The 14,799-nt window shown below is 34.3% G+C and overlaps 2 long non-coding RNA genes across 2 annotated transcripts in view; one reads left to right on the top strand and one right to left on the bottom strand.

The window, feature by feature from the left end:
- LOC136813092 (uncharacterized) overlaps nucleotides 1-14,799 on the bottom strand; it is a 196,719-nt gene that overhangs the window by 161,261 nt on the left and 20,659 nt on the right. The window lies entirely within an intron of this gene.
- Nucleotides 7,059-8,068, top strand: LOC136813087 (uncharacterized). Its single transcript, XR_010847434.1, has 2 exons — nucleotides 7,059-7,284; nucleotides 7,823-8,068. It is a non-coding gene; the product is annotated as an uncharacterized lncRNA (long non-coding RNA).

The raw sequence follows: 14,799 nt of genomic DNA, 5'->3' as shown, positions 1-14,799 counted from the left end.
ATTTAAGGAAAAAGAGGATGTAGTTAAGAAGGCCGTTGACGAGAAGGTCAAAGAATTGGATGAGGAATTCATGAAGAGATATAAATGGAAGTTCGCAGAAGCAGCTGGCATTGAGAGTGGAAGTGATTTGGAAAAGAAGGAGAGAAAGTTATTGATTCAAGCAAAGAAGGATATAGAAAACACTTGGAAGAAGATATCAGTTATGAGGTTTGAAAGGGTTTCATGTGAAATTTTAAATTTTTCTTTCAAATTCGTCGTCCTAAATATCTTTGCTTTATATTGCGGTCTCATTAATGCTGCTTTTACCTTAGACATTTTATGCTTCCTGGCCTGAGCTCCTATGCTAATTCATCTTTTGAAACTCTTCATTTCATTCTTATTCCAACCCCTACAGTTACAAGTTTTTTTTAAGATACCATCCATCTTTGCCATGTCACCTTTAGTAGGTATCAAAAGTATCATACAGCCTTATTTTTTTTAAATCCAGTGCATTAGGAGGAACAACGTCCAAAGCTTCAGCAAGTAGAGTGAGAACAACCAAAGGTTTTGAGAGCTTTGATGATGCATTAAGAAGATCAAACCTAGAGAGGGAAGCAATAGCAGAAGGTAGAAAGAGACCACGCACTCATATAGGCAATAATTACACCTGGAAATCAGAAGAATGTTTAGAAAAGGTTTTTTGTTTTGCTGAATGCTCAAATTATATATTTCTATTTTATCTACTGTGTATTGAAGAAAAAATTCAAGCCTTCCTAGTCTTTAGTCCTTGGAAAAAGGTTGATTAAGCACATTCTTGGAATGCAGTGAACATTCTTTGTAGTAAAAGTAATACTATTAGAAGTTGAAATATGTTTCATAGGAGAAAGTCATGCAAAGCTTTTGAAAAGTAAAAAGACGTTGAGTTGAGCTGTTCATTGCTTAGGACTGTAACTCTCTGTCTGATCATTACTGTGAATTTTGATATTCACCTTGCAAATTTTGATATTTTTTAGGTTCGAGGCTTACCTTATGGATCTGCTTTAAATTTTACCAAACTAGCTGACGAGTTTAAACTCAAAAATGCTCAAGGTAATGGATATGAATACTTTACCTGTGTACACTGGTGCACACTATTAAATCAACTATTTTTGATTAAATGTTTCTACTAATTTCCTGTGAGATTGATTTGAGAAACTCATCTTATGATTTCTTTATTTAGGTAAAGTTCCTGGAAACGCTGGGCAGGTGGTCAGAACGTTTTTGGAAAGGAATGGTGTTGACTTGTCCGATTTCGTGATTTTTGGTAACAACACACGTCGTATTAGAAAAGCCAAGATAAGGTATTTTCAAAACAGGTTTTGGTTCTTCCCTATGACCTTTTTTCGTTGAAATTTTTTAAACAAACAGCCATCCCAGCTTTTTTTTCAATATTTGAAGTAAAACGGTTTGACAAGTGTAATAAATTACAGAAAATTTGAACTGAGAAACTGGTTTCTTTCTAATGAAACGATATCCTGTGGAAATCCTGTTTGAGTTTTGATTCACTAACTAGCGAAAAAAAACTGTTTCACAAAAAGTACGTACTTAGTGATTAAATAAATTGCCTTTAGTACCTGTTAGTACTCAAATTTTTAATATTGTGTAATTCTAGGATTTTGGATTCCGAAGTTGCAGTCCCTGTTGAAGAAAGCACTCTCGAACTCAACGCAAATCTTAAGTCATTGATCAAAGAGGTACTTATACAATTCCAAATTACAAAATCTTTCCATCAAATTCATTGCTTCAAATTTTAAACTATACTTTTAAGGTAAAGATTATATACTCTTTTGTGCTTAATTGTAGAGAATGTCACTTGGCAGTTTTTAGGTTAAAAAATACCACTTATAATTCATTTTAAAGGGTCGTTATTCTGTTGGTAAGCTGATTGTACCTCAAGAATTCGACTACATCTCCATCAATGTATTGCCGGATGGTACGAAGAAGCGAGAGAAAAAAACATTTCTTGTGTCGGGTAAGTGGAATATTTTAATCTTTAAGACTGTGACTTTTCTAGAAACATAAAATCTTCCGAAATATAAATTATTATTATCAACAATACAAGTGATAGCGCAGTGCTTATCTATTCTCTTTAAAGCGACCGGGTCGAGAAGAGCTCGGTTTCCATGAAAGGTACTTGTTTTGGCGAGAACTAATTTAATTATTTTCTTGACCCTTAAGAGGGTTATATTGTAATTACTTTTATCGTTTACAGGTAGAAAGTTTACGACGGACGAGGTGCGAAAACGGATGCTTCGTTTCCAGAGACCTTATCTGCGAATTCAACCAGACGAAACGTCAACGTCAACGAATCCTGGCTTGTTGGCATGACACGTCAGGCATTTGCAATTCTTCACATCTTCACATTATGTTCTGCACACTTTACGATCGAGCAATATTCTTGTCCCAGCAAGAATATTTCGAAAAAACAGGTAATTTTCTTTCCGAAAGGATTAATTGTAGCTTACTCTTAGGTTCCAAATAAACGGGGGGGGGGAGGTGGTTGAAAATTTTCTAGATTTTAATAAACGGGGAGGCCTAATTGTACTTCTGAAACCCAAAAATAAGATAAAAATAGCTTAAAATATTCTTAGAGATTAATAAACGGGGGGATTCTAATAAGGTCCGGGGGGTTTGGAAAAATTTCGAAAAATTAACAAGCGGGGGGGGGGTGTTTATTTGGAACCTAAGAGTACGTGTACTAGTTGTTTCGAGGCAGTACTGTACCATTATTTTACGTCATATCAATCATATTATCTTGTGCGTGCTAGGAGAGCACCACGAAATATATCATCAATAAATTACAAACTCGTTGTCCTTTTTTGACTCCGAAACGGCCATTACTCCGGCCATTACTCTCTTTTTCGCATCCTTTAATAACAAACACAGTAACATTTTGGTGAAATAATTAATACCTATTCCTTTCTTTCCTTGATCTGAAGAATTTTGGGGGACAGAAACAAACTACCATCATCAGTTGCGGACAAACTTTTTCCAAAAAGGGCTCCAGATATCCTGAGTTTATGGTTTTTGAACCTTTTCAGAATAAAATGAAAAATATACTAAAATGGGAGATGAAATTTCTCGGTTGAACAGTGCCAGTAAACGTTTTAAGACTAGTTATTTGATTTTTCTTGAGTTTTGTTCAAAATTTTTCGTGCACAAGGCATTTCCAAAGTTTATCGAAATTTAATTTCACGGTTGACACCATCCCCGAAACCCGCAAAATTTCATCCCGTTAAAGAGGAGTCTTTTTCCTTTTTGTGACTGTTTTAATTCTTTGTTTTAACGGTTAATTGTATTTTGTCCCTTCCACAGAAATCTATTGCTAAGAAGTTAAAATAGAATAAAAGAATCTCTTAAACCCTACACGATCCTCTTTTTTAGCCTGTAAATTCACAGTCAATCGAGATGGGAGAATAGTTCAGTACCCAACATCTCTTATATTGTTAGTTATGGACATTTTTGTTCTAATAACATTTTACCAGCTAATGCTGATTTTCAGTCTGATCGATTTTATGGAATGCAAGGGTGCAAAATAAAATTATGAGGATATCTCTTCGCCACTTTTTCTTGACACACTGTATAAAAATTTCCAAAATCTCAAAAGTCATGCTGTTTGAGGGAGCTCACGCGGGATGTGGCGGGATATTGAGGGAGCTGAAAGTAAACATTTCCAAAATTATTCGATTTTGAACAACTATCTTACAAAAAAAGTTTTGTGTTAAAATTGTACATACTAGGGCTTTATTCACCCAAAGAATGGGGTGCTTTTTTCAAGTTAAAAAAAAACAGAGTCGTTTTACACGAGGTCGAAATCTAGAATCAAAATCTTCTAACTAAGATGGGTGGAATAATAGACCTTTTCATAAACTACGTTGCGAATCGAGGGGTAAATCACTTGAAAAAAGGTGTACGATACTTTTTGACTTTTTGAATTTTCATTTGACTTTTTGACTTTTTTTTTGACTTTTTGACTTTTTTTTGACTTTTTTCAAACTTCCATTTTGACTTTTTCCCGACAAAAACGCCCACCGCCTTCGGGCGCCTAAGATTTTCCGCCCAAATCTGTCCAAAAACGCCAACCGCCCATAAATTTTGCTCCACCCATCCGCCCATTCAAGAAACTTTTTGACTTTTTCAAGACTTTTTTTTGACTTTTATTTGACTTTTTGACTTTTTTCTAAGAATTTTTGACTTTTTCTTTGACTTTTTGACTTTTTTTTTGACTTTTTTTGAGTTGCTAGTCTTAGACTATACGATTTTGGCGCAAAATACAAAAACAGCTCAAATTGTATGAATTGGAGTTTCCGTATGCGAGGCCAACTGTGTTCGGTATTCGAAAAAATCAAAACAAAAAAAAAGAGGCGGGAGAAAGAAACTGAGATTCCAAGAAATGATATCTTTCTTTTTGAATATATACCCTCTCCCTTTTATTCCTTTTATATTTTCTTTGAACTACAATTTCTTTTCTTAGAATAACAAATTTTTATGAGCAGTCATTCCTTTAATAAGTTTGTAATTTCTTTGCAACAAGGATATCTATCTAAACTTTCACCTTACAAATTTCTTAAAAAACATCAAATCATGTAAAGGTTGTTTCAATGTTTGTTGTTGTTTTTTGCTTGAGGATTATATCCTTATATTTACCCCTTTTATATATTAAAGTCCATGTAAATAAAAAGCTATAGTATATTCTCCCCACCACCATTTTGCTCAAAGACAAAGGATATGTATACAAATCATTGACAGTTTTATAAATACTTGCAAATTCGAATTTGTGACTTTCCTGTTTTGTTTGATAAAAATTTTTACAGTAGTGGATGAAAAATTTCTATTTCTATTTCTATTCAATAATTCAGAGGGTACATACGTACAATTTCCTGAATGTAAAATAAAATGGTAATAAAATAAAATCTATCTAAATATAATAAAATCTAGAATTTAATAAAAAGGCAACCACTTTGGATTAAGAGGTAATTGAATATTGCAGAAAAAAGAACTTAGATTACTGAGGAATTTAATTGGTTACCAAAAAGAGCTACATGGCTGTATTGACATTGAAAACAAACTAAAAGGCTAAAAATGTGAACGATAAAAATATGTGAAGGATAAAAACAATTCTGAGTAAAAACATTTTATTAACTAATATATAAAACATAAGATAAATTGAAATAAATTAGATTGCAAGGTTGAATTGAATCACGCATCACTGAAAGAATTTTGAAAACTTGATAAGACAAGACAAGATTAATTAACACTGAGATTTGAAGCAAACTTAAGAAAATAATCTATTTGAGGAAGGCCACTAATTTATCATTAAATATATCTAACGACTCAGCATTAACCAGACCAGCTGAAAGCATATTCCATTCTTTGATTGTGTATGGGTAGAAGGAGTAGGTATACCGTTGAATTGCACCTTGGATTGGCTGAAATCGAAGATCATTGCATCTCTGAGGTTTAATGGTATTAGGAGGCATGAACTTGATTCCATGGTGAAACTGGTAGAGAGATGTTAAGCGCTTGACTGTACGCCTCTGCTCCAATGTTTGCAGGTCAAGGTTCTTAATCATACTAGTTGGAGAGGCTTCTCGTTGCCATTGATTAGAAATCCATCTAGCTGATTTTCGTTGTACAGACTCTATGTGTCGATTGAGTTTTAGATTTCCTACTGGGTCCCATACTATTGATGCATATTCGATTATGGGCCGTACAAAGGTTTTGTAGCATTGGAGTTTAACTTCCTTGTCACACATTCGAAGATTTCGTTGCAAAAAAATGTCGACAGTTATGAGCCTTTGCAGACGTTGTTGTGATATGTTTGTTGAATGTTAATTTGCTATCCAAGATCACTCCTAGATATTTAGCTGGTTTTACCAATTCGAGATTGTAGCCATGGATTGAATATGTTTCTTCAGTTTTTTTGTGTTTATTTGTAAATCGCAGGACTTTACATTTGTCAGCATCAAACTCCATGGACCAGTCCTTTTCCCATTGGGTAAGGTGGTTCATGTCATTTTGCAGATCTCTGGCATCTTTGATTGATTTGATGGATTTGTAAAGTAGAGCGTCATCAGCAAAAAGACTTATCTCTGAGGATGTCACTGCTAATGATATGTCATTTATATATACTAAAAACAGCAGGGGTCCCAGTACCGATCCTTGTGGGACTCCGGATGTTACTTTTCCCTCTGGTGATTCTACGCCTCTAACGAGTACTTTTTGGGTTCGGTTACTGAGAAAATCCTCTATCCAAGTCAACAAGTTGTTTTTGATTCCATAGAAGCTTAGCTTTAAAAGTAACTTGCGGTGACAAACTTTGTCGAAAGCTTTACTGAAGTCCAAAAGTATAGCATCAGTTTGCCCTTTTTCATTCAATATCTTGACTAGATCATTAACAGTTTTTACTAATTGTGTCTCACAGGATCGTTTCTTTCTAAATCCATGTTGTCGGTCAGTGAGGATGTTTTGCTGCTCTAAATGGTTGATTATGTGACTGTGAATTATGTGTTCGAGTGTTTTACATAGTACAGACGTTAGGCTCACAGGGCGGTAGCTTTGTGAGCCTAACGTCTGTAAAATGTTTGTTTGTTTATCTTTTTTGTGATTATAGAAGAAGAATAAACTATGTACATAAGGTTTAACCATGGGTGGTTTTCGAGCTATGTACACTTCTATACGAAGAGAAAAAAAAAAAATTAACTAGAAAATATTTTGTTGGGTTTTATGTTAACTATGTATGTATGTATGTAAGTAATAGTTTATTTCAAGTTGACGAACAGGTAGCAACAAAGGCTAATAAAAGTCAACGCTACTTTACAATTTGACAACTAAAAAAGAAAAATAAGGGAAAATCTTTCTTAACTTTTTGACAGAAAAAAAAAGAAAAGTATCGTTCCTTTAAGAGGATGAGTTTATAAATAGAAAGAACAAGATAAAATAAATACAACAACGACAATCATTGATTGCAGAGAAAAAAACAGCAAAAATAATTCATAGAACTAATGAAACGAGCGGACTAAATATAAACAAAAGGTCCTTCAATGGGCTGCAAGAATTTTTGCTTCAGTTTATTAATGAAGGTTGATTTGGTTTCTTCAGGATCATAGATTTCTAAACAGTGAGTGTTCCAAAATCTGCAAGAAAGGGCTTGTATGGGAAAGAGACGGTTAATGTGATGAATGTGCATACCACCAAGGGCTGCTTGACGAGTGCCTTGGTTATGAATTTGGTTAGCAAAATCAAAGATTTTAGAGAGGTTATATGGTAAAATTTTACGTTTTTGATTAAGAATTAACTTGCAGCATTCTAGTTGATAGAGCTGATCAATATGCAATAATTTAAGGTCGGTTAACTTACTGACTAGTTCGATGGTTTTATCTGATCTTTTTACTAAGTCTGACATACAAGTGAGAGGTGAACCCCAAGCTGATATACCATACAAGAGGTGTGATTGGACAAAACTAAAATAAAGGTTTGAAATAAGAGACTTTGGAATTAGAAATTTGGTTGAGTGAAGAATTCCTATACCCCTAGAGATTTTCAGTTCAACTGATTTAGTCTGGTGAGACCAATTTAATTTATTATCTATTAAAATACCAAGATACTTTACCACTTCTTTGCATTCTATTTCGATTCCTTGGATTTTCAGTAGTGGTGGCTCCTCATTTTTGATAGGACTGAAATAAAGAAAATTAGATTTAGCAACATTTAGGCTGAGTTCATTTGACACAAGCCAGTCACTTATCTTGGAAAGTTCTGTGTTTGCGGATTCAGAGAGTGTAGCCTTGTTCTTATTTTTTAGGAAGAGGCAAGTGTCATCAGCAAATTGCACAAAATCAAATTTTTCGGAGCACTGCAGTATGTCATTGATGTAAATAATAAATAGCAAGGGACCCAGAATTGAACCTTGGGGCACACCACAGTTAATTGATAAAGGTTTTGATATAGAATTTGAAATAGATATACATTGTTTACGATCGGTGAGGTAAGAACGAAACCAGCTGTTAGATATACCTCTTACACCATAGTGTTCAAGTTTAGATAAGAGTATTTCGTGACTGACTGTGTCAAATGCCTTTGCCAGATCTAGGAAAATGCAACATGATTTTTCTTTTTTCAACATAGCCTGAGATGCTTTCTCCAAGAGGTCCAGGATAGCCATTGAGGTAGACTTATTTTTTTGGAAGCCATATTGTGATTTGTTGAAAATTTTATGAGTCTCAAAGAAAGATGTTAGGCGTTTATGCATGAGTTTTTCTAGAATTTTGTCAAAAATGGGAAGAATAGAGATTGGACGAAAATTTTTTGGGATTGACTGATCGCCCCCTTTATGAAGGGGAATTACTTTGGCCAACTTTAATTTATCTGGAAAGGTACCAGAGTGAAAAGAAGAATTAAAAATATTAACAAGAGGCAGTGAGATTTCATCCTTGAGGTCCTTGATGATTCGTATAAAATAAATTCGTATAAAAATCTTATGATAACTTTTGCAGGGAAAAAGTAAAAAAGTTCCAGCTTGTAAGCTTTGCAGTATGTTGATCTTACTTTGATTTGATTTGATTTCTTTCTACCCAAAAAGAGACATTAAAAATGAGGATGAAATAGGAGAAAAGTTAAGAAATCCCCAGAAATTAGCTTAAAATGGAAAAGTACCAATTAGTAAAAACCTTGAGGCAGATTTAAATGACATTAAATTTCTTATTTACAAAAACTGATAAATAGGTAATTCAATCATAACCAATAAACAAATGATTCTAAACTGTCTTCCGACAATACTGTATTACAGTCTCTTACTAATTCCAGAAGGCTGATGTAAATTTTTCCAAGTCATAATCTCAAATTATATCAGGACGTCAAGTGAAAAATTGCATATCATGATGACATATTTCAGTAACAGTCTCAATTTATACCAGGGCGTTGGTGAAATATTCCAAGTCATAATCTCAAATTGTACGCAGGACGTCAAGTGAAATAAGTTATAATTTCAAATTAAACCACGACGTGAAGTGAAATAAATTTATAATCTCAAATTATACCAGGACGTCGTGAAATATTGCAAGTCTTAAAATCTCAACCCGAATCTCAATAATAAACCAGGATGATGTGCCAAATATTTCATTTCTGTATTGTGCTCTCTGCAAATTACTGCCATATTTTCCCATGCATCCTATTTCTGAATTTCTGATTCAATCTTACCTAGAAAATTTAAAATAATAATCTGATAATTTTTACAGGTACGACTAGGTAACTGAACTTCTCGACAATTCAAATCAAAATGAGAAAATGTGAAAGTGTTCGAACAAAAAGTTAAAAGCAGTCTTTTAAAGTCCACAATTGACAATAAGTACTTTGTTTGACATTTTTCAAAGTTGTCAAAGAACTGCTAACACCAGATGAAAATAACTTTTTAAGAGTGGAGATATGAGGGTATTCACATATCTAATGAAACGCTGCCTGTGATTCATAGGATTCATAAGAAATATACAAACTGACTTACCTTACTTAGTTTCTCTGTGTCTTTTTGCTGTATGTAGACTTGTTGAAAAATCATTTTAAAACAGCTTCTACAGAAGCATACTTGAGGAAAAAGTACTCCCTTAAACTAAGTTATCTTGTAGTCTCAATAAAACAAATGAACCAAGAAGAAAGAATCCATAATGGGCTGGATTTTCACAGAAAAACCATAGATCCATCTTGTCCTTGTGTCTCTTCCCAGTGACCAGCGTGTTTTGATCGTTTGAACCAAGCTCGGCCTTTAAACTCAGGCGGTTTTCACCACGGAGCGACTAACCAGTCTCACTGGTTAGTCCAAGCAAAACCGCAAATTTTTTTTTATGCCAAAGAGTTATCGTCCGTTTCTTCGAAACTCTCCCGCCGATTTTTTTCCGTATACCGCCATAACGCCATACCGCCATTTTTCCCGCCTTTACTATCACTGTAACGGACGATAACATCGTCTAGACTTGCCCTTGACCTCTATAGATTACTCCAACTCCGTATTCCATTACTTAGAAAACAAAGAGAAAGGCAAATATTTCAATGTTTTGTTGTATTGCATCAATGGGTACAAAAACTTTATGCATCACCTGAAATTGATTCTTTAGATAAAGTCAATATTTATTCGAAGGGCACGTCTCTTTTTTCTAAAACAACTAAGAGAGCTCCCTAAGCAAAACAACTATCTTGGAGATAATCCCCGTACACCCAGAGTGATAAGTTAAAGTATTTTTATCGAACACTAGAAGTAGATGCCTGTCTGGAAATGACAATGCTTTATAAAGATCAACGTAGCTTCTTTTTAAAAATTGATCTTTTAAGCAGAATTCAGAGCTTACTTATATTCAAAGGAATTTTGAGACATTGAAGCTATAATAAAATTTTATCTACACAAGGTTGCTAAAAAGGGACTATTTAAGGTTAGTTTAGATAAAATCGAACACGGAGGTCTAGCCCGAGGCGGAGTAAACAGATACGCAGCTGTGTACGAATTCATCAGATTTCGAAATTGTTGAACTAGCAAAAAAATGTATATACAGCTGAGTTTCCATAAGATTCGAACCTCTACTACTCAAATGTCTCCGCTTAACTTGAGTTTTGTGCTCCCTTCAGTTAACCCGAAATTTCCTTAACTCGAACAAATTTGCGTTCCCTGTGAGTGATTGAGACAAAAATACCATTAGATGTTAGAAATTTAGATTCTTGGTAGAAGCCAGAGGAGTATATGAAAAATGTGTAAAATTTACTACAAATAAAGCCTCTCAATTTCTTCAAAGAGTCCAAGCGATTGGGACAAGCTGGAGTTTTTACATGCTCTTATATATTTTTTCATTATTGAAACAAAAACACGTGTACACTACGAACATATATTACAAAACTACTTAAACATAAAATATAGTCCCTCCCCCCGCTAGGAACTAACGTTATATCGCCAGAGGTACTAGACTATGTAAAAAATAAATAAATAAGTAAATAAAGAAAAAAAAATCTTGGAGAAGGAACCTACAATTGTTAGGTAAAAGCCTAAAGCACCGCTAAACCTTCCAGTTTCGTTAAGAAATTCAACAACAGAACAAAGAATAGATTTATTTAGATTTGAAGTCAAACTTTCATCCCCATATAATAAAAGCCGACAGAAAAAAGGAGGGTTAAGTAGCGGATGAAAAATAATGCCTAGGGTCTGAAGTTTGTCGAACAAAGATTGTCTTGCATGGGAATATAGAGAGCAGTGCAGAAGAAAGTGCTGAGTGTTTTCAGCAGAGTTAGTTCGGCAACCACAGAAAGGGTCTAAAGTGTCGCGGAAGCCATGTCTAAATTTATGCTCGTTGAGATGGCTGAAACCGACCCGAAGTCGATTAAGAAAGATCACTCCTTGAATGTCAGGAACATCAAAAACATGAGATTGCTTGGGTCTCAAAAATTCATAGATTGCTTTTTTGAAAGTTTTAATTGAAGGTAGATCTCGTATATTACCTCCCAGAACATTCCACTGAGATATGCAGTACGGAAAAAAGTGTTACGGAAACGCTCAGTTCGTATATTAAGGGCTCTGACCATAGTCGGAAAATTGATTTTAGTATTTGAACATAAAAGTTATGTTTTAGGTTCTTTAACACTTTTATCAAAGAATTGCCTTTATAAATTGCTTTTTAATCAAATCCCTTCAGATTAATTAAGAATTTAATTGCAGAAATGACGTTATGAACTTTAAAAAGACATTAATAATATGTTGCATCACCTTCTTTTATAAAAAGTGCCAAGTTTTAATGGGTAATTAACCTTTTTGTTTCAAAATTCATTTACACTGTCCGCAAAGAATTCAACTATTTTAAATTTTGCGGAAAACTTTTCTAAAAAGATGTGTCAAAAGTTATGACTGTTTTTTTAAGCAAAATCCAGATGAAAAATTTATGAAAAACCACTATTTTGAAGATTTCGAGACAAAGAAGCATTTACAAAGATTTTCCGCAAAAATTTTTATTGTTCAGTAAAAGATACACCATTTACAGCGAAAATTTTTCCAAAATGTTTTTTGTTCGTCGAAACTAAGCTCTTCAAAGTTGAAATACTCTTCCTCGCAAAAGTCTTCATTTTCTTCTTCATCAAATTTTTTCATTGCAATTTTTTAATTTTCAGATTCAGGAATAGTTTGTCTAACAGAAAATGTATAACATGCCATAGTTTTGTTGGTTACATCAGTTAGAAAACACATTTTAAAGACGGCAATTATGAAAAATTCACTATGGTCAGAGCCCTTAAGTAGGCTACGTCATATCTCCCTCGCTCCGTGCGTTAAACCTTCTTCTCTTCGGGATATGAGCTTTTGTTACAACTCCAATATTTCGAGAAATCTTTTCCCGCACATGCGCACTGAGTACACGCATAATCAAGAAAACATAACAAACGGCCTGCTAACATAATCAAAACAAGATGGCTACTTTTACTCGTGATGAAACTGTTAAATTTTTGGAAGAATATGTGTTTGGAATTGAGAAGTTTCACCCAAAACAAATCGAATTGATAGAGGAATTTTGTTTGGGTAAAAACATATATCTTAGTGCACACACAGGCTTTGGAAAGTCCATAATTTATCAAGGCATTCCTTGGTTTTTTGATTGTGTCAATGAGCAATGTCTTGGGGTCTCGACACTCATTGTTGTTTCCCCATTAATCTCCTTAATGGAAGACCAGGTCAAATACCTTAAAGAGAAAACCCCTATAACAGCTGTAGCCATCCACCAGAAAACCGAGAATCTTGACTCTGTCCTGGATGATGTTTAACAAGGATTTTATTCTTTAGTCTTCACCTCGCTAGAAAGTATGCTATCGAAGGTAAAACTGAGACAGCTACTTTCCTCGTCTTCTTTCCAAGAACACTGCATTGGTGTTGCAATCGACGAGGCCTATGTAATGGCAGAGTGGTTAGTGTCAAGTATTAATCAAATTCACTGCAGCATTGATTCAAATTTTGAAAAGTGCTGGCAATTTTCTCTTTAAAGTTTTCCATTATTTATGTGTTTGCTGTATATACTCTTGAGTAGACCTTTTTCAGATCACGATGTCATGTTGAATTAATTAAAAACTCCAGCATCAAAACAATGACAAGAAGAAATTTCTTATGATATTTTGTTAACTTGTTGCTGTTTTGTCAATGTTTTTAAAAGTGAAAAGATTGTTAATAGTATATATTTTCAAAAAAACTTATATATATTTTCATACTATATATATAAGGGCGAAATGCATATGCTGCTCTGTCACCCAATTCTCCTGAGTGAATTATATAACTCATGTTTAACAAAATCATCTTCCATTTTCCTACCTTTTTGTCCTTGTTCTCTTCAGGGGATTTGCTGATTTCAAAAAGAAAGTTTTCCGGAAGTATTATGCCAATCTTGTTCAATTGAGGACCTTGCTAGGTGACAACATTTCGTTTGCGCTTTTCACTGCAACTGCTTCACGGTTAATGGAGTTGAAATTTTTTGAGTCACTTGGGCTGACACCAGATGATTTTACAAGAGTCCTTCTTGATCCTGACCGAAAGAACATTTATTATCAGGTACAAATGGTTCCTAAAGTCAGTCTGTCCATCATTTTTGCCTACGTAATTCAAGATATTGTGAACAATGGTGATTCCTCCAAGCGTCGCTTGATCTACTGTCAAACACGTAAACGTTGTGCACTTTTGTTCAACATTTTTACCTTAAATCTTGGCCAAAATTTGTACAGTGGTGCTGTTCCAGATCCAAGATTGAGAAGGGTAGACATGTTCCATGGGGGTCACCTGATTCCGTGAAGAGTCATATTCTTGATCAGGTGACCAAGCAGGATACACACTTGCGTGTTGTGATCTGCACCATAGCTTTTGGTATGGGTGTGAATTGCAGAGGTGTGAATGAGTCTATCCATTTTGGTCCTTCAAAGTCAATTACCTCATTTGTGCAGGAAAGTGGGCGTATCGGTAGAAATGGTGAGCCAAGTATAAGTCGCCTATTTTATACCAGTGCGCTTACAAGCAAAGTTGATGCTAAAATGAGAGACTTTGTACAAGAATCATCTAAATGCCGAAGAAATATGATCTTATCAAATTTTTCAGCATCCAATCAGTCTGAGTTTGCATGTGGTTGTGAGTGCTGCGATGTCTGTGCCCTTAAGTGTGAATGTCCTGAAAAGAAGTGGAACCCTATTGAGTTTGCACTACAGAGCCAGAATAGCAGCCCAACCAAACAACGTGTGATTTTAGATTCTAACCTCGATCTATTAAGGGAGAGACTTACAACTTACAAAAACACTTTTTTAGAGGTTGATATTAAACCTGTTGGTATTCCTTCCCCATACATGGAATTTGATGATTTCCAAATTAGGTCAATCATTAAGAATGCCACTAAAGTTTTTACTGTTGCAGATGTGTATTTTTTCGGATTTGTTTGGAGAAGAGAACAAGCCATTCAAATATTAAAAATTTTTGGGGAGTTATTTGAGGACATTGAGATGGACTCATTGTTTTTAAACAATACAACAGATTTTTATACCTCAACAAGTGTCATTGGTGATGAGTGGTATGAAATTGCAAACGATCCATCATTGGCTGACACACTTAGTGACTCTATCATGTTAAAGCAACTGGATGATTCACAAGATTCTGATTGACCCTTTTTTAAATTTTTCCCCTTTTTTTTCAATTTAACAAAATTAAATTGAAATTTAATGAGTAATTTTTTTTTGTAAACTGGGAAATTTACTCAATTGCTAACAAAAGAAGTCTGAAGAAATGCTTTATAACAA

This window comes from Clytia hemisphaerica, unplaced genomic scaffold (genome assembly GCF_902728285.1).
Source record: "Clytia hemisphaerica strain Z4C2 unplaced genomic scaffold, Clytia hemisphaerica genome assembly, whole genome shotgun sequence".
NCBI classification, from domain to species: domain Eukaryota; kingdom Metazoa; phylum Cnidaria; class Hydrozoa; order Leptothecata; family Clytiidae; genus Clytia; species Clytia hemisphaerica.
The sequence above is the reverse complement of the archived record's forward strand: the minus strand, read 5'-3'. Positions and strand labels throughout refer to the sequence as shown.